Below are 23993 nucleotides of genomic sequence, written 5' to 3'. Positions count from 1 at the left end.
TTTAAAGCTCTCCAAATGAGCCCAGCTAATTCCTGCCCCAGCATCCTTTTGCCTCTGCGAGATAAACCTTTCCTGTGTAACACTGTCTGGACTGGGGTCTTATAAAACCAGCCATTACCAAAAAATCCAAAGCCCTGCCTGTAACACCAGTCTTGGAGCCAACCATTTAGAGACTAAATTTTCCCATTCCACCCCACATCGTCACTTGAAGATGGAAGGAGTGAAGAGAAGATCACTTGAGCCCCTGAGTCTTTCACCATCCTTCCCAAGACCTTGAAATCGTTCTTCATTCCCCTTCATCTGGAAAAAAAAATACCGAATGACTGCCTGGCACAGTGGTAACTTAGTCACCTTAGTGACTCAGGTCAGCTGCAGTTTCATTCACAGACTTTCAATTTGCTTGTGTGTAGACAATGGGAGAAAATGACTGGATGTGACTTCTCAGCTGTCTTGGTAATAATACAGTTGGACGTAGGAAAAAAAAAAAAAGGCAAGTCTAGGGAAAGCTTTAGTTCCTGTACTTAATTATTTAAAAAACCTGACTAATTGTAAGCTTTATCTCTGACAGTTGTCAGATGTCTTCCTGCAAGTGAAGATCAAAAGGAATAATTAGTATGTAGTCTCTTTGTCCCCCTGGCTAACAGAATTTTTTAATCTGCTAAAATGTGCATTGACGAAGTCCTTAATGGAAGGCCGTGATTTTCTCAGGTGAAAGTTTTCTCTCGTTTTATCTAATTTTGTCTAGTTCCTGTTTTCAGACAAGTGGAAGAGTAAGAAAAACTTGTCTTTGTGTAGTTTTTAGCATAATTTCTTCAGCAAATTGACAAAAAGCTCCTACTGTGAGAGAAATGTTTTAGCATAGTTCTTTTTCTCTAATGTAGCACAAAGACCTCCCTGCAAATGTAACTTCAAGCTTTGAAAATGTTAATAATGTGTGAATCTCTTATTATTTTCCTGTTTTCTTCCTAATTAAAGCCTTAATTGACTCCCAGCATTGAATATTTTGGACTCGATCCTTATCTGAAATATGCAAATATATGAGTTAATTCAGTTTCTGGGTAAAGCGATTAATATTTCACATACCTCTACCTTTAAAAACTGGGAAAGCAAGAGATACTCCTCCCATGGGGACTTGAGGAGTGATGGGAGAGAGGATGAAACATCTGTAGTGGATGTGGAAGGGTGAATTCCTTTGGCATGGTTTGGCACTTCCATTCAGACAACCTTCCTTAACCAGTCAGTGCAGCAAGAGAATAACAGGTGGCTGAAGGAGATTACAGCTCATCCCATGCCTTGCATACTGCTACCTCCAGGAAAAGACAATGTCTTCACCATAGAAGTCTGGGAGACTGTTAAGCTTGGTCAGGCACTTGATCTCTCTTGCCTGCAACAGTAGTATTTCACCTGAACCCGCAGCTTTCACCTGTTCTTCTCTCTGTTCTGTGTGGTCTTTTACCTCTGCTTTCCTGAGCTCCTCCTAAAATTCACTCCGTGTTCATTAGTCACTCCCAAATTGTTTTTTCTGAAAAAAAAATAGCTTTAACATGGGCTGTTAGAAGAAGCCCTTCAATGACTTTAAGTTCTACTTCTATTAGCAAATAATGCATATCCAATGGAACAGCATATACTGTTTATTGTATAGTAATAAAATGTATGTACTGATCAAAATATAAATTCAGAACCATCAGAATAGGTACAAACAGGCATGCATGCTGGTCGTGCTACACTTCATAACATTGACAGGCATAGCAAAAGCCTGAAAATCATTCAAGACAGCTGAGTGCCAGACTATGTCAGTTCACAGTATTCGTGTATTAATAGAATTAGTCTACATCATACCATACTGTTATATCAAAGACAACCAAAGGGTGAGAAAGTGAAGCCAGCCTGACAAGGGTTCGTGGGGTCAGAAGGAAGAGAATGTCAGAAACCATCAGAAAAGTTTGGAGACACAGAAAAATAGCACATGGTAGATCGTAACTCAGTCATTGCCTATGCCCAGTCCCCGAATTCCTTATCAGAGATTTAGGTTGAAGCTCTGAAGGTTTGTATCATGAGATGTATTTTCTTCCCATGTAGAGATTTTCCCTCATCTATTTCTATTTATCTCTCAAAATATGCTTATTCCTTTAGCAATTTTGTCAGTGTCAAAGTTTTTCATAAGTCTTGAAATCCTGAAGCTGAACGCTCTGTTCAGCTTGATAAAGGATAGAAAGTTGCTGTTTATGTATGTAGAAAGCCACAAAAACATGACTTGGATATATCTTAAAAGCTTAAGAAGCAGAAAGCACATAGTAGTCATATTATACTGAAAATGAATGCCTCATAAGTCCAAAATAAATTTCCTCATTTATTTACATGTTGTTCCTGTATGCACATACACACATGCACATGTAAACATGTGTCTTTTAAAAATATGCATTTTATTTCAGAATAGTTTAGAATACTTTGACGCTTTTCTATGGACAATAAATTTGTGCTTATAAAATTATTTTAAATAAGGTCAAGTGAAAGACTCAACAGAAATAGAACATATAATCCTATTTTGATTTGTAGTATGTGTGCAACTATGGGAGGCAAGAGCTAAGTCTTGGGGAAAACAGAGAAGAAAACATAATTATGTCCTAGTGCTCCATTGTATTTTCAGCAAAGACTAAATTAAGAAAGTCAGAACTTAAGACACCTCATAGGCTTTTTAAAATTTGCTTTAGCTTTTCAGTGTTTCACAGTTGATGGTCACTTTCTATTTACAGAAATGTTACTTAAAGGTTTATTAAAATAATTACATTTCTCAGTGAGAAAAAAATATATTTTTCAAGACAAGGATAAACATAAAGATATAGAGAAAAAACTGACCAAAGCAATACAGAGAGATACATTCTTCTGCATTTGTCTATAGTTCTAACAATGCAAAATTGTTAAAACTTCACAGGAAGATAGAATATTTTTTCTAGAGACAGGAAAAAAAAGAAAGAAAATATTTATCTGTATAGTAGTTAAATGAATTATGAGTATTATGTGATACATGTGATGCTGACACGTGCCTATTATGTTACAGTCATAAAGGCTATTGCAAACAGAGCTGTATATCTAAGAAAAAATCATCAACTTCTTACCTGAAAAACAAACAAACAAACAAACCCCACCAAAACAGAAATGAGAGAGATAATATATTGTCTGGCTGCTGTGCCTGGGCCGCTTGACATGTGTACCCCCTCTGTGTCTTGCTGCACCCATCGCTCAGCTGTAAGGGTGAAATGGCTATAACTCCTCTGGGTGCAGGCAGGGAATGCTCTGAGATGCAGGAGCCTGGAAGCAATGCAGATTCAGGTACTTCCCAGCATGAGGGCAACGTGACATGAACAAGAAGTTTAGTTGTTTTAGAGAAACATGATTTGATATCTTTGCTTTCAGGTCTGACACAGTCCTCTATAACAATTTTGTCCTATGTGTCTACATTTCATAGTCCCCTTTTGCTCCACAAAAAACTCAAAAACCAAAACCACATATGCAGATATTCGATTTTTGCTGTCCTTAAGTCTTAGCATTTCTAATTTTTACCTTTTTTTAAAAATTATATTTCAGTGATGAAAATTGTATTCAGTTACTGTTTTCAGTCCTGTTTATTGTCATGCAGCTTTCCGTTATTCAGTTAGACTTCTTTTTTTCTGATTCATCAAATTCCACAGAAAAACTTTGCCATTTATTTTTTCTGTTCTCATTTCTTTCAGATATATTGAAATGTAATATGGTCTACTGGGCCAAGTGAGTTAGCATTATTTATGACCAGAGAAACTTTCTGGATAATTTCTGTTACCTTTTGCTTTCAAAAGTAATTGGTGGCACTATTAGTAGTTTTCTTGTATCAATCCATTAATCATTTATAGCTTGTCCATTGTAGTTCGTTCTCTGTCCTCTAGAGACAATGGCAACAGTTCCACTCATAAGTCTCCCTTCGTGTTCCACATTATTGTGCCAAATGTGTATTGATATTTGGAAGGCCAAGGCAAATTTATGCTTGGGCAACTAATGTGATTTCGTCTTATTATCCAGCCATGTTAGTTCCTGGGAGGCATCCAAATTTCAGCATGTGACTGTGCCTTTTCATATCCTTAATATTTGCATTTAAAATGACCATATGTTAAGTGTATGTAGTCCAACAAAAGTAATCAAGAACAGTAAGAAAAGTAGGTTTTGTACAGCAGAAAAACAAAAGCGATGCTTCCAGTTCACAGAATCACAGTTACATAGTTTTAATTTTTCCACACACCTGAAGTTTATTGTGGCACTATGGAAAGCACATAAATTGTGTTTCATTGTCAGTAGCTTTATTCTACAATCCTTTCATCTCGACAGCTGTTTTGAATGGATTACAAGTAGTTGAAATGGACTCTCCCTAGAGAATGCTTCCTGCTGTTTCATCTGTGAAGACATTTAGGTGTTTTTCTACCTAGCCAGTGGCTGCCCTTTATATGTTGGAAGAAGCCGGATCATTTTATTTATTTATTATTATTATTATTATTATTATTTTTTAATCTAAACCAGTCAGTGTAGTGAAATACCAAGTGTCCTGATCACCTGTGATGAAATCTGTGAGTTAATGGAGCTGTAGTTGCTTATACTCAGACGAACTTGTCATAATTCCCAAAACACAGTAAAGTTGAGGAATGGAACAGAGAATAACAGTTCAGTGTAAGGAAATTGCTTTGAAACTACAAGCTGTCCAGTGTATGAAGTTCTACAGATTATTAAGAGCAGCCTTTCAAAAGTGCGATGGGGATTTAGGTGACCCACACCTATTAACCTGGGTTTTTTTTATAGCCTTGTCATAGGCATATACTTAGAGAAAAGACTAATTCTTGATCAGATTTATGGAATATGCAGTGTTAGATATATAGGTTACTCAGGGGCAGATAAGTAGAAGGTCTTGTAGAATTCAGTGGCAATCAAAATGAGGCTCTTACTGACCCTGTCAAGTGAGCTGGTGACTAATAACATCATAGTTCTATAGAGTAAATTGTCATAAATTGGTTCTTCTGTGGGTCCTGCTGTTCCCTCCATGCATCTCACTGATAGCATCTCCGTTGTGCTGACACTGGCATTCATTCAGCCACACACTACACAGGGAACAGATTTGGGTTAAAACTGTTTTGAAGAGGTTATTTCTCAGTGTCCATTATTTTGCTATTCCAGTTCATCATGCCGCTTTGCAAACACCAGGCGGTGGCACTCGGAGGAAGAGCTTCACAGTGGTAGGAGAAAGCATCTTGGAGTAGGGGCAGCAAAGGGTAAGACCTCTCTCAGTGTTACAGATTCTGGCTCGTTTTTTCTTGAGAAGCTTGTTGAACAACATTGTTAGTCATAACAGTTTCACTTTTTGCTGTGTTATTCCATGATCTAGCAAGGTAAGGTATTTTTTATTCTATCTGAATAAATCCTTTCTCCCAATTAGAAGTAGCTCTTATACCACAATACATTATCACAGAACATCGTCTGAATAGAAATTTGAAAACATTGGTTTTCTCCTTCTGAAACTCCTTCGTTTTTTAAGAATACTTTCCCCTTTTACTCATCTGTTAAATAATTGTTCTCTTGTCTTAATGGAATAATATAATGAAAAACTTTTCCTTCTTGTTGTTATTTTCCTTAAAAAAAATAATATTCAATGCAGAAATATTTATCGTCATTATTTGGAAATAAAATAACACCAGACAGATGCACTGAGTGATGACAAAATTGTGAAATGATATTGTAACCTACTTCTGTGTTCACATGTAACTTATTCAATTTATTTCTTAACTAGTCTGTATTCTTTTTCATGTGGCTCTACATGTGGTTCATGTAGATTTTATATTTTTAACCACTGAGGCATGGGACAGTGAATGACACTGAGTAGTTATTTTAAATTTTGTGCAGTTCTTTCATTTGTTAAGAAAACATATTTTGAACATTTTTGGTGATATTTCACTTTCCAAAGCACGTAGGCAGACTGTTTGACAAAATTAAATCTTTGATGGGGTAAATAAAGAGGGTGGAAAGAATATCAGAGATTCCCAATAACTATTTGTGATAAAATGTTTTTCTAAAAATTAGACAGACTCATTTGAAAGTAATTTCAGAGTATTAGATTCTGAGCACTTCTGAAATTTGCCTGTTTAATTTCTTAAACAGGAGCCAATAATTAAATACAATTAAAAATGACAAGATATTGAGGCCACAGTGGTACATAACTGAGGAGACGATAAAATCCTAGTGAGGCTGAGTCCTGTCATCCACTGCAAGCATGAGGTGTCACTGAAGAATATCAGTCCTCTCCTCTGTGTATTTTACATTGTGTGTACTTCAAAAATGAGTGCTGTAGCACCAGCTTAGGATTTGTTTTCCTATAATGGCTTTTCTTTTCAGCATTACTGAGTATCTAATCAAGTAGTTTAACTACAGGCAACTGAGGACTCTCATAAATAAAAACATGAAGGACATCAAGGTAAAAGAGAAGGTCAAGTCCTTCTGGAGTTGCAGGTGGTTCAGTGCAAGAATGTAATAGTCTTAATAGATCTCTTTTGCACTTAAATTCCGCTGTGCATATACATGCCCTTTTACTTCTTGGCAGTTGCTGTTTTTTAATTGGTACTGTGGTTATACCTCTATACCTCTTCGTGGGAGAAAAGCCTTGTTTTCTGTTTCCATGTTTCCTGCTGCCCTGACTCTTTTTCACTGCTGAATATTAGACTGCTGCCTTGGTCTGGCTGGATCTGCTCCTGGACAGCTTCTGACTCTGTCAAACCACATTTCTTCAAATCTCAGAGCATCTCCACCCCTTATATTCTAGGTTTTACAAAGCTTTCCAATAGCTGGATAGTAATGTTTTTGACAGGATATATTCAGAGGTTTTCTCTTTAACTAATGTGAAGTTAGAGAAAAGGTTAGTGAAACTTAAAGTGATCAAGCTCATCTAGGCTTGAAATATTGCAGTCCACTTTCATCCTGATTAGGAGTAAGCAAAAAACAACCATAATCCTCCATGAAAGAAAATTTCTTTGGAAATAGATACCTAGTTTTATCTTCCTAATTTTTGTGTATCTAAATTGATGTAAGAACAGCAATGACAATATGCAAAATAATTCCTTTCAAATAAACTTTTTTTTTTTTTTTGTAATTGGAGATTATATCCTTCTCCCCAGGACAGATTAACTGTACTTCCTTGGATCATACTTAGTGCAAATTGTGATCATGGTAGGTCCTCTGGCCATGGACAGAAAGGATTCTCAGCTGTAGGATAGGGTGCCTGCACAAAGACTGCCAGTCTTTGAGGAGTATTGTTCAGAAGTTACTGAAGGTGAAAGGCAGAGTAAGGTGAGAGAATTTGCTGATAAGTGAAATATAATCATACATTGATGTTATTTGGTTTTAGTAAGACATTTTCATTTAACACTAAGGTTTTATTTGAGTTAGCAGTGCTTTTGAACTAAAGCTAATGTTCAATAAATTCCCCTTGCACTGAGGGAAACTTGTTATGCTATGAAGGTAAGATTCAATCATTCACAAGCACAATGTGGTCAGACTTTTTCTTTTTTTTTGTAAAAACTTCTAATTATAGAAAAATAACCTCCCTTTCATGGTTTCTAAGGTGATATTGTAAAAAAAAATGTATTATTTAGTTAGTAAAATAACCGACAACAACAGCTAGGACATATGGAAACACTGTAATAAATGTTTTATGGTTTCTAAAAGTGTTCTGGTCTAACTAGTAATCTTTTATTATCAATAAACCAAATTATGAAGGAACACTTGCTTTCTTAGGCACTTGCACACCTACTACAAGCCCTTAGAGACAAAAAAAAAAAAGGTATGAATCTTGTTTTGATCTTGTGACTGCAAGGATGTGAAAATGTGAAAGAATTGCAGAAAGAAAAAGTAGAAAGTACCATGTATTTGAAAACAGAGAATTAACAAAAAAAAAAAAAAAAATCATACTGAAATAAATTGTTTGCACCCTTCCCAAGCATATTAGACATTTCATATTGCTTTTGTGCTGAGGGATGGTGAAAGAATTTCACCTTTTGGGGAAAGCCCTTTCCAGTTCCATGCTGGGGTGGTGTTAGATCCATTCTGTGCTTGAGCAGGGCTCTGAATAGATGCCATCTAGTGAATGAAACCACAGCACTGATACACTTCTGTGAAAGGGAAGCAAGGAACATGTGTCAAAAGGATTGTGGTACAGATTACAGTGCTGTCATACTGTATCAGGTGTGTTTTGAATGCGTCAGGTATAATAAGAAAGAAGGGGAGGAGGCCAGAAGGTAACAGGCATTATTTCATTTCCATTCTGAAGCACGGGATGAAGATTTAGGGCATTGTTCGGACATTTTTCTTCAGAGAGAATCTCTTTCAGTCTGAATGTATCAAATTTTAATGTTTGTCACACTTCAACCTAACTCAATTTGTACAAGGGACTTGTAATAGACCAACCTAAAAGATTCTCATTTCAGAGACAAACCAACTACTGAAATAGGTTAAAGAGACATCTGAGCAAGAAACCCCAGTAAGGTTTATCAACAGAAAAGAGCCCCATCAATAGTGATGTCTAGATGAGGCATAGCTGTACCTTGTTATCACCTCAGCTGGCTTAATGAGCAGGGAGAGTTCAGCGCTCAAATTAGTTCCTGGGCTAATAAAGGTAGGTGTCATTCAAGATCTCAGTTAGATGTTTAGCCAGCTTGATGGATTCAACCATGTGTGCTGTCAGACTCTGGTTCTGGGAAATACATGTGGCGTCAGCTTTCATATATCTGTGTTGGATATGTCTATGATCCTGCAAGAAAGAGGGACAGAAAAGGTAGGAGAAATATGTGTTGTCTGAGCATTAGTGAACCTCTCTGCATTGAGTTATCTGAGGCTAATCATTTCATGTAAAGTGTATACCTGACCTATTCCAAATTTAATTTAAAATGTCTTAAGGTGCCAAGGTTTTAAGCTGTGTTTGCCAACCTAAGTTATGACTGTTCCAGTACTTCAATTTCAAAATAGTTTCACTTTATATTTTTGTAATTGAAAGATCTAGCTTATGTTCTTCTCAGGCGTAGTGTCTGGGGTAACAGATACTAAATAATCAGAAAGTGTGAAAGGAAACTGAAAGTCACTACCTCCCTCTCATGCAACTTCCTTGTATCTGTTCTCTGTAGCATATGTTTTTTGTAGTTGTTTTTTTATAATAGGCCCCCAAAACTAATAATTTTGCCATTGAAGTGTTGATGGGCTTTGGTAGTTTCCTTTGTTCCCTGTTTGTGTTTTGTTTTTAAGTAATGTGTTCTGAGCCCAAACTGTATCTGTCTCTCCCCTGTGCTGTAGATTCAGCCTTTAGGTTAAGGGGCGCCCCCCTCTGCTCTTGCAATCCCTTCTCTGGTCTGAGTATTCCAGCTGTGTCTGGACTTCACGGGGAGAGATACGGTCTTTAGCATACTTGTGCTCTGGGGTATAAAGAGGCCCTTTGCCTTAATTTACCCACAATTTCTCTGAGGGGAGGCCTGGATGAGCAAGGGTGAGGCATGCAGCGTGGCTGCCTCTTCTTGTGAGACAGGGTCTGGCTGGAGCCAAGGCTGTGAAAGTGTCTGCCACATACTAAATTTTCAGCTTATGACATTAAATCGTAAAAGCACAGTCGTGTTAAAGGCTGTCCCTAATCACAATAGTAATTGTATAAATTCTTAAACTGAGTATCTTCTTAAATAGTATCTTGACTACAGAGTACTTTCACCTGAGAGAGGTAGATGAAACTCAACCTCAGGGAAGTCTTCAGAAGGTGGAGAAAAGAAGTCTAAAATGTGAAATTCTGGGTACCTGTGGAGTTCTGTAACCATTTCCAGTTTCAGACAGAAGTTTAAGAAGTTTAAGCCATCTAATTTCCCATGCATTTCTACCACTTGAAATAATCATATGGTACATATGTTTCATATGGTACATACTTTCAGAGTAAATAGCGAATTGTAGCACATGTTGATTTACTGTCTGTCTCGCCTTCAGAACGTAGTGTGTATAGGATCTTTTTCTACCTATAGGTAACAGTAAATTCACATGAACAAGTCATTGTGCTGTATGAATATGATCTAATGATTAGGCCCTGTAGATCCTTAGGAAACATCTGTACCTTAAATACGCAGTGTCAAATGGGAGCGCACAAGATACACTGACCTAGAATTTGTCTGTGTCAGTGTGCTGCATGTAGAGGCTGGCCTGCAAACCCTTTCGATTTTGAGTGTTCAAGTTCATTCTCTGTGCTGTGCAGCCCAAACCTTGCTGTACTCACAATGCATTATGCTACCTGAATGCAAAAGGTTGTCTCCAAAGCAGGTGGGATGATACAGCCCAGCAAACCTTTAAATGAAGCAGCTATATTGATAGACAAGAAGACAGAGTTCCTTGAAACCCAAGACACTAAAATGACATAGCTGTTTGGCAAGACAGATGAGATCTGCAAATACATACATATATATATATATATAATTCCTATATTCTGTTAAGAGTAGTTGTAGTGTTATTTCAGTACACTGCTGTATTGCTCTGCTAAATCAAAAGCCCTGGTGACATCAAGTGTCTACAAATGAGTAAATTTGGTATGGATTATCTTAAAGGAACTGGTCAGACTATTGAACTCTGACGGGGAATACTTTCCCTAAATCCACTCCATTTCTATTCAGGGAAGCCAAGTGGATGTGTATTGACATTTTTCTGTTGTTTTAAGTTAATTTCATGAATTATAGGAACTTCCTCACAAAATAAATTAAGCATTATTCTGAAGAGGCTGTCTCCTATCTGTGTGTGCTGTTATTGTTGACATGCTCCCTGTGGGAGCTTACTGTTAGCCTAATTTGATTGCCAAGGTGTACACCAAATAGTCTGTCAGGAAGTAGTTAGTCAAATTTATTATATAATCTCATCCACATAGTGCTGTATATATTCTGGTGTTCATAGCAAACATTCATATATATTTGAAGAGGGAGTATATGTTAAATATACTAATATGAACCTTCATTTCAGTATATGTTTCACTGGTCTTTTTTTTTCTTTTCTGTGCAAGGGTGACATTAAAACCAGACCATTTTACTATCATAGCACATGGACAGATAAGGTCCTGTTAATGCCCAGTAAAAATGAGTTCTATTCCAAGGTCTGGCTACTGGAGATTTCTTCAGACTTTAATGAGCGTCTGGAAAGTTTTGTCCCAAGAGAGATAAGAAAATGGCAGAAACTTTGTAAGGTTTTGATTAATGAAAGGGATATAACGTTGGTCTGTTGTTGTTTGGTTTTGAGATTTTTTTGTTTGCTTTTAATTGGAAAAAAAAAAAGTGGAAAATAAATGTGTCAAATCGTACTGGCATATTATTTCTTGTCTATTGGTAACCTACAGCTCTGCCCTGTTGATTGAATTGTTTTCATCAATTCATTAATTGATATTCTTCAATTCGATCTTTTTATTAGGATAACAGTAAGGTAATACAGATATTTTAAGACTGAATTTTATCACGCGAGAAACCAATACATTGACCTGTCAATTAAAAGGCTATGTGTTAGAGAGAAGCAGGTAGCTGTGAATCCACTTGGTATTTTTTTTTGGTCACTTACTGAATATGATCCAGCCATACATGAAAGTTTTGATGCTGAGTGCAAACAAGTATAATCAGAGTACAGAGGTTTTACTAGGCTGGATACATGTTCCTGTTCTAACATTAAGTAATAACAATTGGAGTATTTATTTTCAGAGTCAAGATATAACAAAGTTTCCTGTCTCATTAGTGTTAGAAATATCTCACTTATTGCCTAATGACCCAAGATGACTTGTTCAGTAACAGGTTCTTTCATCCATAAACCAAAATCAGTGGCTATGTTGTGGACTCCTCTTTCCCCCCTTCCTTTATTCGGCCTTTTCACTTCCCAATGTGACTCCAAGTGACTCTTTCAATTCAACAAATCATGTGTGCAAGTCAGTAACTGGTTATACTCTTTAGTTAGTGTCACATATTACAGAGAAAAAGCCTTCAACCCAACAGCATAAAAAAAGACGTGGTTATGCTATCTGGTGGTTTTGCTACAGCGTCCAGTATTCCCTTTTTAGAAAGTATATGTGTATCTCAAGCTGTATACCTGATGGAAAGACATGCTGCTGCAAATGAATTCATTAGTGAAAGTACCACCTTGAGAATTTGTGTTTTACCATGATCAGGACAGTTTATCATGATCTTGATGGCATGGTGTAAGACCTGCTTTTCCACAAGCAAGTATTCTTGTGAATGAGACAATTATAAAAATACTGACATGTAATAATTATTTTTAAAGATTAAATTCAACTAGATATTAAGAATTTCTGCAAAAATCTCAAGTTTCCAAAACATGCAGTGGTGAGGTTTGATAGGAGTCTCTCTGCAGAAACTTCTTACCTCTTCACAGAAGAGTTGTGTGTGTTGTCTGCTGAGGAAAGCAGACTGTTCAAACTCACCATGATTTCAGGGATTTGAATGTAAAACACAATACTTATTATTTTACAATTTAAATTGCCTCCAGCAGAGAGGGCAGAACTCTGTCAGATTGCTATCATGTCTACTTGCAACAGTAAGTTCATGCAGTTCTAGAACCTGGGAAAGCAAATTAAAAATAAATTAAACAAAAATCTGTTGCACTTACAGCAACAATACTGTAACAACAAAAAGCAATTTGAGTTTAGCATCATTTAACTGCTGGAAATGAACTTGCAAGCCTTGAAAGGAATCTCTAACGTAATGCTGGAAAGGGAAAGAATTTTGTGTAATTTGCTTTTATTTCTAAGTTTACCAGATTAGATGTATAGTTCAGTGTCGGAAGAACCCTGGCTGGGCCTAAGAAGGTATTTTGGTGCTATTTATTATATTGTTTGGGCAATACACTCTGTAGCAGTTATGTTGATATGAGTGGATCTTACAAGAACAATAAGGGACTGGTGAGGTACTTTATCTCATCATCTTCCTTTACAGAGAATTTATTCATGCTGAATAGCATTTTTTTGTCTCTTATTAAAAATCCATATCTCAGTCTCATTTGTTGATGTCATATATGTGATGTGAGATGGTAAACTAAATCTTGAGTTTATAAGACTATATCTTTATAAGTGTATTGCCACCAAAAAAAAAAAAAAAAAAAAATTGCAGGGAGACAAAAATGGGAGCTGTTAAAAAAAAAAAAAAAAAATGACAACAACAACAACCAAACAAAAACCCTTCAAATCTTACAGGCTTCTTAAAATTATGGTCTTTGGAAGAGATCTGAGAGTATTGATCACAGTAGTAAATTCATTATTTCTCTTCATGTTTCTTCTTAATTTCATTCTAATACCTCTGGTTAATGTGAAAAGCAGTGTATTGGAAATCAAATGCATATGATGACCAGTATCCTGCCTAGCAGTAGATTTGAAAGGAAGCCCACAGGGTAAGAGCAAAGCAAGCACACAGATTTTATCGAAGTGCATTCTCAGTGCTAGAAACATGCTGCTCCAATGCTTCCTGAGCCTGAGATAGTTTCTTGTGTTTAAGATGGATTATTCTTCCATGCATTTATCAAATCTCTCATTAACTTATCTAAATGAATGTTCCGTGAATATTTATCCTATGGACAGGCAGAGGATGTGATATTGATTTTTTTTTTTTTTTTTTTTTCCTAAGCACTATTTGTACTCCAGGTTCTTGGAAATGCTCATTTACTCTACATACTATAAATATACCTGACAAAATTCAGTCTTTCCCCATGTTCTGTATCTCACTTTTAAGCCTTCCTCATCCTTCTATCTCTGAGATCTGTACCTAAAGGCATTCTAGCCCTTAATTATCTAAACAGTTAAAAATCTATTAAAGAAAATATTACTGAAATGCATTAATTGTGGTTTGCTTCCCGCATTGTGGCAGTGGATAATAAACAGCAGTCTTCAGATGTGAGCCTTGAAAGTCTGACGGAGATGTTTCATACCTAAATTGATATTTGCAGTGGCAGATTCTCAGTCCACTATCATAATTCATCAAAGCCACTGAGGAGCACCTTGCAGTCTCTGTAACTGAATATGATGCTGCACTTTCCTTGATGGTCTTATGCCTTGCTAGCTTAAAATTCAATGGAAATGGAAAAATACACAGAAATACAATTTTGTCTTCATCTTCAGTTTCTTTTCACCTTTCTCATAAATTCTCCTGTGACGTGTTCCTATATCTATTCCCTGAAACAATATTTTTTGACAACGTCAAAAAGCTTAAAGTGATTGGAAGGGTTTACCTGGAATACAGGAGAGTCTAGTAAAATGCTGTATTGTGACATTGACTTTTTGGGATAAACTTGACCAATCTACATAATCTTTCTGTTTCTCATCTGTCTAAATTAGATATAATAGTATTTTACTGAGATACTAATCTGCTGATACATTTTAGTAAGTCTGATCGGGTTGGTATGAAATAGTAGATATTAGAAAAAACAAACAAAAGTATAAACACTTGTTTCAACTGTGAAGAAAATATATGGAAAACATCCTGTTAGAATTTGTGTCAAATTGCCTGTGGTGCAGAATCGTGTTCTTCAGGAGCTGCTGGAACTAATTCTTCCCTCATACCAATTCTACATTGTCCAGTGGTGTGGCAGCCTGTGATAAGAGTCTGTTCCACGTTTAGAAAATGAGAATAGCAGCTGAGCTAAGGATGTTGTTGGAGACTTAACTTATATATTTTGACTTTAAAGGGCTTAAGTCAGACCCCCAACTTTATTTAAAAGTATTTTATATTGAATTATAATCGTCATCCTACTTACCTCCCATCTGCTAAGCTGCTTAGAAAATGAACAGTATGTACTGCCTAAGCATATGCACTGAAAATAAACTATCAAAGAGCCATTATGGGATGATTATTCTGTTTTAGCTATCATTTGGTGTGATTTTCCTCATATGTTTGCAAAATTATATGACTTTTTAATATACTCCTTGCTTTATATGCCAGGGTATGCCTGCTCACTTGTTTTATATAACACGCTACTGAAATGAAACAGAGAAGCTTGATTCTGCAGTGTTCATTCCTGCATGCCAGATGGCTAAGGGACTTCTGCTTCAGAAGTCTCAACATTTTCATGCCCTGACAACTGGATTTACAAGGTGTGTGAAATGGCTATCTTGAAATGAGAAGCAAGCAGCTATTAAAAAAGAGAACCTACTACCTGCCTGTTCTCATTTAATTTTAAGTCTCCAATGTGATCCTTAGACACCTCACTCTGTGACGATCTGACCAGAACCTCCTGTATGTTATACCAGCCCTATAGAAATCTCTCCTGGCTTTACTTACTGATTGAAATATCTGGGTAAATTAGATTTTTTTTTTAATTATTATTATTATTTTCTATTACCTTATCCTCCATAGCTTGTTTTCAAAAGTTTTATTTCCCTTCACCATCCTTTTGAGGGTGTTTCACTGGAAACTATCCATAGAACTTATATAACTAAATAATTTATACTTGACTGTTTCCTTAAAAAGAGGGGTATTTTGTAATGACTAAATTAATGCTGTATAGGGTTCCGCAGAAGAGAGCTACAGGAACATTCTGAAATAAATGGAGAATGAGAAAACAATACAGAAAGAAATATTTAAGCCCACTAGCCAAAATGTTCCTTTTGGTCTATGTAAAGACATGGATTCAGGAGAATGAGAATCACAAATAAATACAGGTCAAATGTGACACTTATCAGCTAATGAAAAAGAAAAAAGTTATAGGTAGCAAGAATTCTGAAATAAAATTATTTTTGTTTTCGTTTTTAAATAGTTAGGGAGGTTACTTGTTTCTACAATTTCAACAATGCAAACAAAGTGGCATTATTTCACTTCAGGTCAGTCTCTATGGCTTGAGTCTTGTGAAATAGAATATGGGGGTTTGGTTTGTTTTCTTTTGTTCATGTTTTTCTTTGCATTTGATTGACCTGAAATGATGTTGTATTATTTGGGGTAGAGCACTGTGCAGAAGAACATGTTCTCATCAAATTCAGTCCTAGCAATCCCTTAGGACCTCCGCTCTGCCAGAATTCACTGAATATTCTATAGCAGGCACTGTGCTACTAGGTTGTTGTAGTGGAAAAACCTGAGTCAGTCTTAACAATATTATTAAAGCATAATTTTGCTCTAAAAAAGCAAGTGAACAAATCACTGTCTTCAGGCCAATGATATTGGAATGTTGTTCCAAGAATATTTCCATCCTTGTCATGTAATGATGCTGTTGCAGGAATGGATATTTTCGCATACCATGAGCTACTACCAGACATGATAAATTTGCAGGGGTTGATACCAGTGATACACTAGACAGCTTTAAAAGAACATTTCAGTCTCCCTTGACAGTAGACTTATACGACAACAGTCCTCAGCAGTTCCTCACTTGGTACCTTCTTCTGTGTCAATATCTATTTTTCTTCCTTCATGCCTGGAACTGGAGAGGTCTTTGCTAGAATCAGATATCAGTGGTTGGACAGATTGTATTTAAATCTCTCTGGTCTTTAAATGGGTGTACAAAAGCAGCTAGAATTAACCTGCTGCAGTAAAAATGAGTAAAAGGATCCAAAGATTTCAAGATAGATGTTTTCATCACATATTGAATGAAGCTTCAGGTTTAAGGAACTACAAAGTATAGAAACCATTGTCTTGTGTCAATAGCTATATTATTATTGTTAAGATAACAGTGTTCTGTGGACAAATGAACCATAATTTGGTCAGGATTTTATTTATTTATTAATATGTATTTGTTACTGCATCATCCTCTAAAAAGTTGCTACTGATCACTGTTAGTATCGTATACTATTCATAAACTCATGCTGATGTGTTTATCAGTTACAGATATAGACATTCCTATAAAAAACAAACTTTGGGTGCTTTTTTTTTTTTTGTCATATAAATTATCTTTCTTTCTCTGTGTCAAGAATGGACAATAGATTAGTACCTTATTCATCCTCTAAGCATTAACTTGTTGGGATATATTTAGGAGGTCTGGAATAGCTGTTTGACTGGGGTTAAATATTCAGTTTGGAGCAGTTTTTTCAGGCGTTGAAGGGTGGTGATAGAAATGATGCAAACAAAAATACATTGCATAACTAATTGTAATTATTCTTATTTTAAATAAACTATTAATGTTTCATTTGTTAGCAACTATTTACTAGCTCAAACAACTGTCTGTAGTTCATCTGTTAGAGCAGTTACCGTACTGGCCTACACTGAGTCAGGCCACATCTGCCTTGCGGTATAATTTTAGCTTGCGATACCCATAGGAAGTTTTGGAAATCAAATGTGTTGTTTCTAGTCCTGAATCTAATCCTTTTCTTACTTCTTATCCCCTACTGGTCTCGTTCTCTTAAAATCTTGTTCCCTCTCTGTCCTTCAGAGGATGCTTTCCCTATAATTGCAGTGTTATAGTTTGCCTAGAGGTATGTAACTGCTCCCAACCCCCTGCGGCTGAAATTCTTGCTGTAAAGATGTTTTATTTTCCCCCTGAAAAGTGTCTATTTCATGACTTTTGCAACCTTGCTTAAAAGTAAAATTGGACAGTAATCCTTCAGAGTGCTTAGATAAGCCCCTCAGGGAATGATAATGATATTGGTCATTTTCTAAATAGCTGAAACAGGGCTTCTGTTTGAAGGAACCATTAAAGAGATGAGTAATCGCTGGTGACAGATCTTCACAATGGTATTTCAACAACTAATTAGGATTGTTGTCACAGTTAGTGGCATTTCTTCTTGGTAAAGCAGCATGCAAAATAGCCTTTATATTACAAAGTACTGTGGCTGACAGCCCAGAAGCAGGTGATGGCTATGAGGTCAGCATGCTGCTGCCCAGAATAGTGAAGAAATGATTAAATGTCTGCAACCTCGGAGACAGAGATGTTCTCCGACTAATTCTTGTGAGACTCTGACATGTCATCTGGTGCTGATATGAAGAATCTTCCTAGACTTGGTTCCTTACCTAGGAAAAGGAAGCAGTCACTAAGGAAAAAATTATTAAAGCAAACCCTCCACGTTGTGCAGTATATATGTAACCTCGAGTGGTGAAATTAATTATCATATTTTCCAGACTAGCAATCCGTTTGGAAATAACAGAATAAAAACAGTACAGAGGGCAGGAACTAAAAAAATCAAGATTTGGGCTGACTCCAAATATCTTCCCCTTTTTAATGACATACTTTCACTAATTCAGCAGCTGATTAAGAGAACAGCCTTGTGATATTCCTGCTTTCTTTAGTGATTATAATGTGCTATAGTTAGAAAAGATTAAAGCAGGAAAGCAATAACAAAAAGTGTATTGTATTAATCATGGGGTTTGGAAAGAACTCACTTTTTCTGAGCATATTTTCAGGCTTTTTTCAGGCATAAAAATAAGAAAATGTGTTAATATAATTCCTTGAGACAGTAGAACAGGATACATCTATCATCAGCTTGATTAATTTCAGGACCTGATTAACTTGAATAAGCCAGGCCAAAGTCAGCTTTTTTTCCTGTAACAAAAGTTTTCATTAACATTTACTTTACACCAGTGTGGGGATGAAGCAAAACATTTTTCTAGCTTTGTTTCATCCCCGCAGACTTTGCAGACTTGAAATTGATAGATAAACTTTCTTGTCTGTGTTTATTAATTTGGTGAAACTCTATTAAGCTAAATCGAATTACCACTGATTTTTAGTTTATAGTGTTGATTTTATTTTGAATTGAAGAGTAAAGGAAGAAACATTGTTATTAAAACTGTTTGCATTTGTGATGAAACAATGTTCAATTTAAAACGTCAGGTATTCAAGTAAAAATAGTTTCATGGGAAAGGATTTGCTGTTCAAATTTCTGAACTAAGAGATTGCTAGATTTTTACTTTATTGCCTTCCTGTGCACTTAGTTACTGGAACTCCCAGCGATTCCAAAGCTTTGAGGCATCTTGGGTTTGGGGTAATGGGTAATCAGATCGCTGCCTCTGAAGTGAGAAGTTCTGGGGAAATCTCCAGTCTCGTTGGAAAATTTAGACCCCGCCTTGAAGGGGAGTTAGGTGCCTAGAAGACTGAGGTGTGGCCTCCTCCAGCCATGCTACAGAAGTCCTGAGGTGATCACCAGCTTGATACTAAAACTGAAGTGCATTTTCCTTCTGTTTCTACTTAATTTTTTTTCCAGCCCTCCAGTGGCATCCTGTGCAGTTTCTGTGAGTGTTTATAGCCATGTCTGCATGTTTGTTGAGGAATTAAGAGATGACCAGGATGGGAGTGTTTAGAAAACTGATAAATCATGCCAGTTTTAGGTTTTCATTTTAAACTTTGCTGGACTGACATTCACTGACAGCACACTTTGTAATAAATTATGAGATCTTAATCATCATTTATTGTCCCTATATAATCTAGGCAGTTTGTCCCCAACAATCCCATCCTAAATTAATGGTGAGTGAACAGTGCCCCTGAGGTGATGCCCTATTGCCCTACATGTTGCTGTATGTGGAAACAGTCTTTTATAACTAAGGTGTTAAATCAGACAGGCTCAGAGCTCTTCCAGCTGGCAAGACAGAGTTTATGGAGTATACAAATCTATAAAACAAGGAAGAGGAAGGTATGTAGGAATACAGATAAATAATTTACTTAACATGTCTTATGAGACAGAAGTTGAAGCACAGAAAACAACAATAGCAAGTTTCAGGTCGAAAATCATAAGTGTATCGAGATACTGAAAGATGCAGGCTAAACAAATAATGTGTGGCATTAAGTTTGAATATCTTTTGGAGAACATGCCATGGACGCTGAAACTGTGACCTTTTCTAAGGCAATATAAAAGTTTGGCTCTACTCCTTATTTATATGCTCTCGATTGAGGCTGCAATCGACAGTGAAACTTTAGTGGAACCAACATTCATTTTGCAGTAATGTTAACTATGGAAAAAATTTTTTTTTCCTTCAAATATAGAGGGATTTCTCTCTTTAGTGTCTTCATAATGTCAGACATCAGAAAGTGAAATACTTTTTATATAAACCAACATTTTGAGTTAGACTTCAATGGCTAAAAATGTCTTTCTTTGAAACAGAAAACTAGATGCTCCTAGAGAATTAGTATGTTTAAAATATCAGTTACAACATGGCCCTTCAAAGAACAAATCTTAGTAGGATTCCTAATTGAAGATCAAACCTGAATTTAAACAGAAGCCTATACATAATTTCAAACCTTTCTTTTATCACTATATTTTTCACCTAGTTCCAGTAGTGAGCCGAATGGCAAGCTGTCAGCATAATAAGTAACACTGGGTCATAAGGACACACTGATATAAAGATTGATGTAATGACTTAATAGTGCTCTATAATTTGCCAGAGTTTTAGGGAATATTTTATGTGTATATAGTTTTATCTATATTTTAAAAATTAACTTCAGTTAAAATAAAATTAACTTCCTGTGTCTTTGTCTTCCTCTCAACTATATTTTCTACTATATCAGTATCTTGTGATGTTAATGCTATCTCCTTATTAATTCAGTCTTTTCAGTTAATCCATATGATTAATTCACTTTGTATGATTACAGAATGACCACATTCTAGAAATATGGGTACTTTCAATAAAATTCACATTTCTGAGTTCCCTTCATAACTATTGCACTTATCAAATTGCATGTGTATTATCTCCTTTAGAAATTCTAACACTATGTACCTGGAACATATAATGTATGGAACACAGAACATACAGCGTTTCCTGGATGACATTGATTATGTTGAGATTAATGAAAGAAAATAATTCCCCACATGATTTCTCATATTTATTCTTCAGTAACAAATATTCCTCTCCAGATTTCAGCAGCAAGATATTAGACTATTGAAAAGCGTCTTATAATCTGAAAGAAATCTTTTTAGAAAGCAAGGTTGCTGCACTCTCTGCAGTCATAATTCCATGTGAAGTAATTTCTTAACAAGGATGTCCTGTTTCACCCAGCATGGAATTTCGATTTTGAAACACACAGAAATAATTTTTGTGGTTTTGTTTGTTTGTTGTTTGTTTGTTTGTTTACCACCTTAGTCTTGAAATTGTCTCAGCTTCAGGATCTGCTGAGACAGCTGGGAAAGAAACTAGAGCTGAAAAATAGCAAAAAGTGAGGAGAAAAAAAATTATCTATAGAAAGATAATGACTGTAAACCAAGATGAGGAAGGTTGGAACTGGTTTAACCAGGGACCTGGGAGACTGACTGAAAAGATTTGGAGGAAGGTTTAGAAGAGTCTTAGGAAAGGGGACATGACCTGGAAGCTGGGTAGGAAAGGGAAGATTATAAGGGCTGTTCTGTGTATGTGAACTAGAAAGCAATTGGCTTCATGGAGCACCTCAATTGGAAGGGAATCGCCCCAATTAGATCAACAGCTAGAAGGTGGTATATAGCAGATTGTTCAGAAATTGAGGGAAGAACAGAACAAAATAAGGTAGAACAGGAATAATGCAGCTGTGCATTAAACTAAGAAAGTTATTCTGATAATAAAAAGCCTCTGCAAAATCTGCAAGTATAAGGCTATTTTATTTTGAGATCAGTCTATGCTTTTTAATGTATTAGCAGGTGTTTTAAGAAGCCTATATAAACCAATATGCATGGAAAACCCTTTCTATGATTGTTTGGAGAGCTCTAGACTGATCTAATGAAATAACCTTAATTACATAACCATATGCTCAATCTCATTTATAAACAGTGGAGAGGAAATAAAATGTATTTTTTGCTGCTGATACTGCTGTTGTTGTTACAGCCTGCTGCTGTGGGTATCACTGAAGCAGTTAATTCCCTTTTTTCTTCTGTACTACAGTATGTTAATTCCTGGAATACATTATCTGTTCTGATGTGTATTTGGCAAACCAAATAGCCTTCCTGCAACACTTGCTTATGAAAACATGTTTCTAAAGACCTATGGCTGCAATAAAAGCACGTCTGGCTTCTAACACTTGCACACACTTGTGCACCCACATTTTTCTTGAATATAGTCCCTTAAACAAAAGCAAGCCAGAAACATGCAAACTAACACAAACCAGACATAACCACAGAGAAATGGGTTGTATCTCTGTGGAAGAATATGTAGGTTAATTTGGCAACATTCTTCTAAAAAAAAAAAAAATCTTGATCATTTGCCTGGTTATTCAATGGAATTTGGAATTTGAAAGTTTAATAGGAATGCAGACAGATTTTTTTATTTGTTTGGAAAATTCCTCACTGTTTCACAGTGAAAGAATGGGAGCAGAAGGAAAAAAGGAAATTATCTGCAAAATGTCCATGCTTCTCCTTTCTCAAGAGGAGACATTAGGGGCTGTGATACCCCTGTTTTGCTCTAAACTGTTGAAGGAGAGTTTGATGCCCCATCTTGATGAAAGGCATGGAAATTATATACCAGCAAAGAGTGAAGAGAAACAGATCTTGGGTCCTTTTTATTTTCTTAACTTGGATTTCTAAACTAGGAAATTTTTTTAAATCAGTATTTAATATTAATATAGTGTCTTTACAGACACATGAATGAGCATTTTGTTTCAAACTGAGGAAAGCACACATACATACACTTATCACAAGATTGCATAAAGCGGTGTGTAGATGTCAGTGTCACAGATTAGATTGTTTTTAAGAGGAGGAAAGCGGAGTTATTTTCCTCCAGCTTTGCAGGCTGACAAGGCATAAGAGCACAATAAAAATGCAGATTATCCATCAAAAAGCAGTCTAAAAGCATCTTACAATGCTTAGTTAGCTTACAAAATATTAAGGCAGAGAAGAAGAGAAACAAATACCATTTACATTAATTTCTATCTCACTTTTACCCATAGAAGAAATAACAAAAAAGCAGACAAGCAAAGAGGATAAAATTAGGAAGTCTGATCTTGATAAAGAAGTATTTATTTTTTCATGTCCTTCAGTTCCAGAGTGCTAAAGTCAGAAAGAATGAGATGTGTCTTGTAGGACAGGGACAGAAATCTTAGTCGATGACTTAAATAGAACTTAGGCAGTTCACAAGGCTTGTGTGCAGCCCTGTTGCAGGTCAATATCTTACCTATTGAAAGGTCAAGCCATTCCATTGCTTCAAAACAAACTACTAAACAGGACTGTGTCATTCAGTGGTGTTACAGAAGTGTAACAGGCTTAATCTAATAACAATTTGAAATTCTTAGCCACGGTTGACCTTTAAATATTTATTTGAACCAGTAAAGGATTTCTAATGCCAAAATATGAGACCTGCAACAAAGTTTTAGCCTTGGAAATGTAGTTTGGACTTTTTGTAATTTTAGGTTTACAAAAGTGGAAAAATAAGATGGAAACATCCCAAATATCTGAGGGTTTCAACATATTTAGCACTCTATTCTCACTAGGTCTTTCAAAAATTCTACATTGAAAGTGTGTTATACATTGCAGTGGTATAAAGTCCTTAATATACAGTATCAGTCTTCTCCAAAGTTAAATGCCTGAATTCCTGTGAACAAGTTTAGACAGGAAAAAGTAAGTGAGAACTGAAGCCAAACAAAATAAATCCTGTCCCTTCCTCACCCTCAAACAACACTCAATACCCAGATAGATAGATAGATAGATATCCAAGACAACCAAACAACAAAACAGGTAGTCAGGTAGTTCCTCTAAATTTGTAATTAACTTCCCTCAAAACTGTGAACAGTGAGCTAAGATTCTTTTGGGTCAATGACCTTCAAATGAAGTCAGTGCTTAGAAAGATTAGGAAGGTCTGTAAATCTGAACAAGTTTTTCCAGTTTGGTTTTCTCAATGGAAATAATAATTTTAAAGGGAATTTATTCTGAAACACACAAAATATCTTGTTCATTGTCAAGGGTGTTTGAATTGTGAACGTAAGTCTGTATTTATCACCATTAACTTTAGGTAAAAATGTCTTCCTATTAACATTACTATTTTATTGATACTCTTTGGACTCATCTAATAAAAATAGAGCATAAGAAAATGGTTAACTTCATAAATTAAGACTAACATTTTTTATATTACTTT

General features: G+C 35.9%; 1 long non-coding RNA gene across 1 annotated transcript in view; it reads left to right on the top strand.

Moving 5' to 3' along the window:
• The window catches only part of LOC139827906 (uncharacterized), a 246622-nt gene that overhangs the window by 137695 nt on the left and 84934 nt on the right, over nucleotides 1-23993 (top strand). The window contains exon 3 of the long non-coding RNA XR_011739033.1: nucleotides 5194-5288. This is a non-coding gene — a long non-coding RNA (uncharacterized lncRNA). The remainder of the gene's footprint in view (nucleotides 1-5193; nucleotides 5289-23993) is intronic.

The sequence above is a fragment of the Patagioenas fasciata genome, chromosome 4, assembly GCF_037038585.1.
Source record: "Patagioenas fasciata isolate bPatFas1 chromosome 4, bPatFas1.hap1, whole genome shotgun sequence".
Lineage (NCBI taxonomy): Eukaryota > Metazoa > Chordata > Aves > Columbiformes > Columbidae > Patagioenas > Patagioenas fasciata.
Note: the sequence above shows the minus strand (reverse complement) of the source record. Positions and strands in the feature narration are given on the sequence as shown.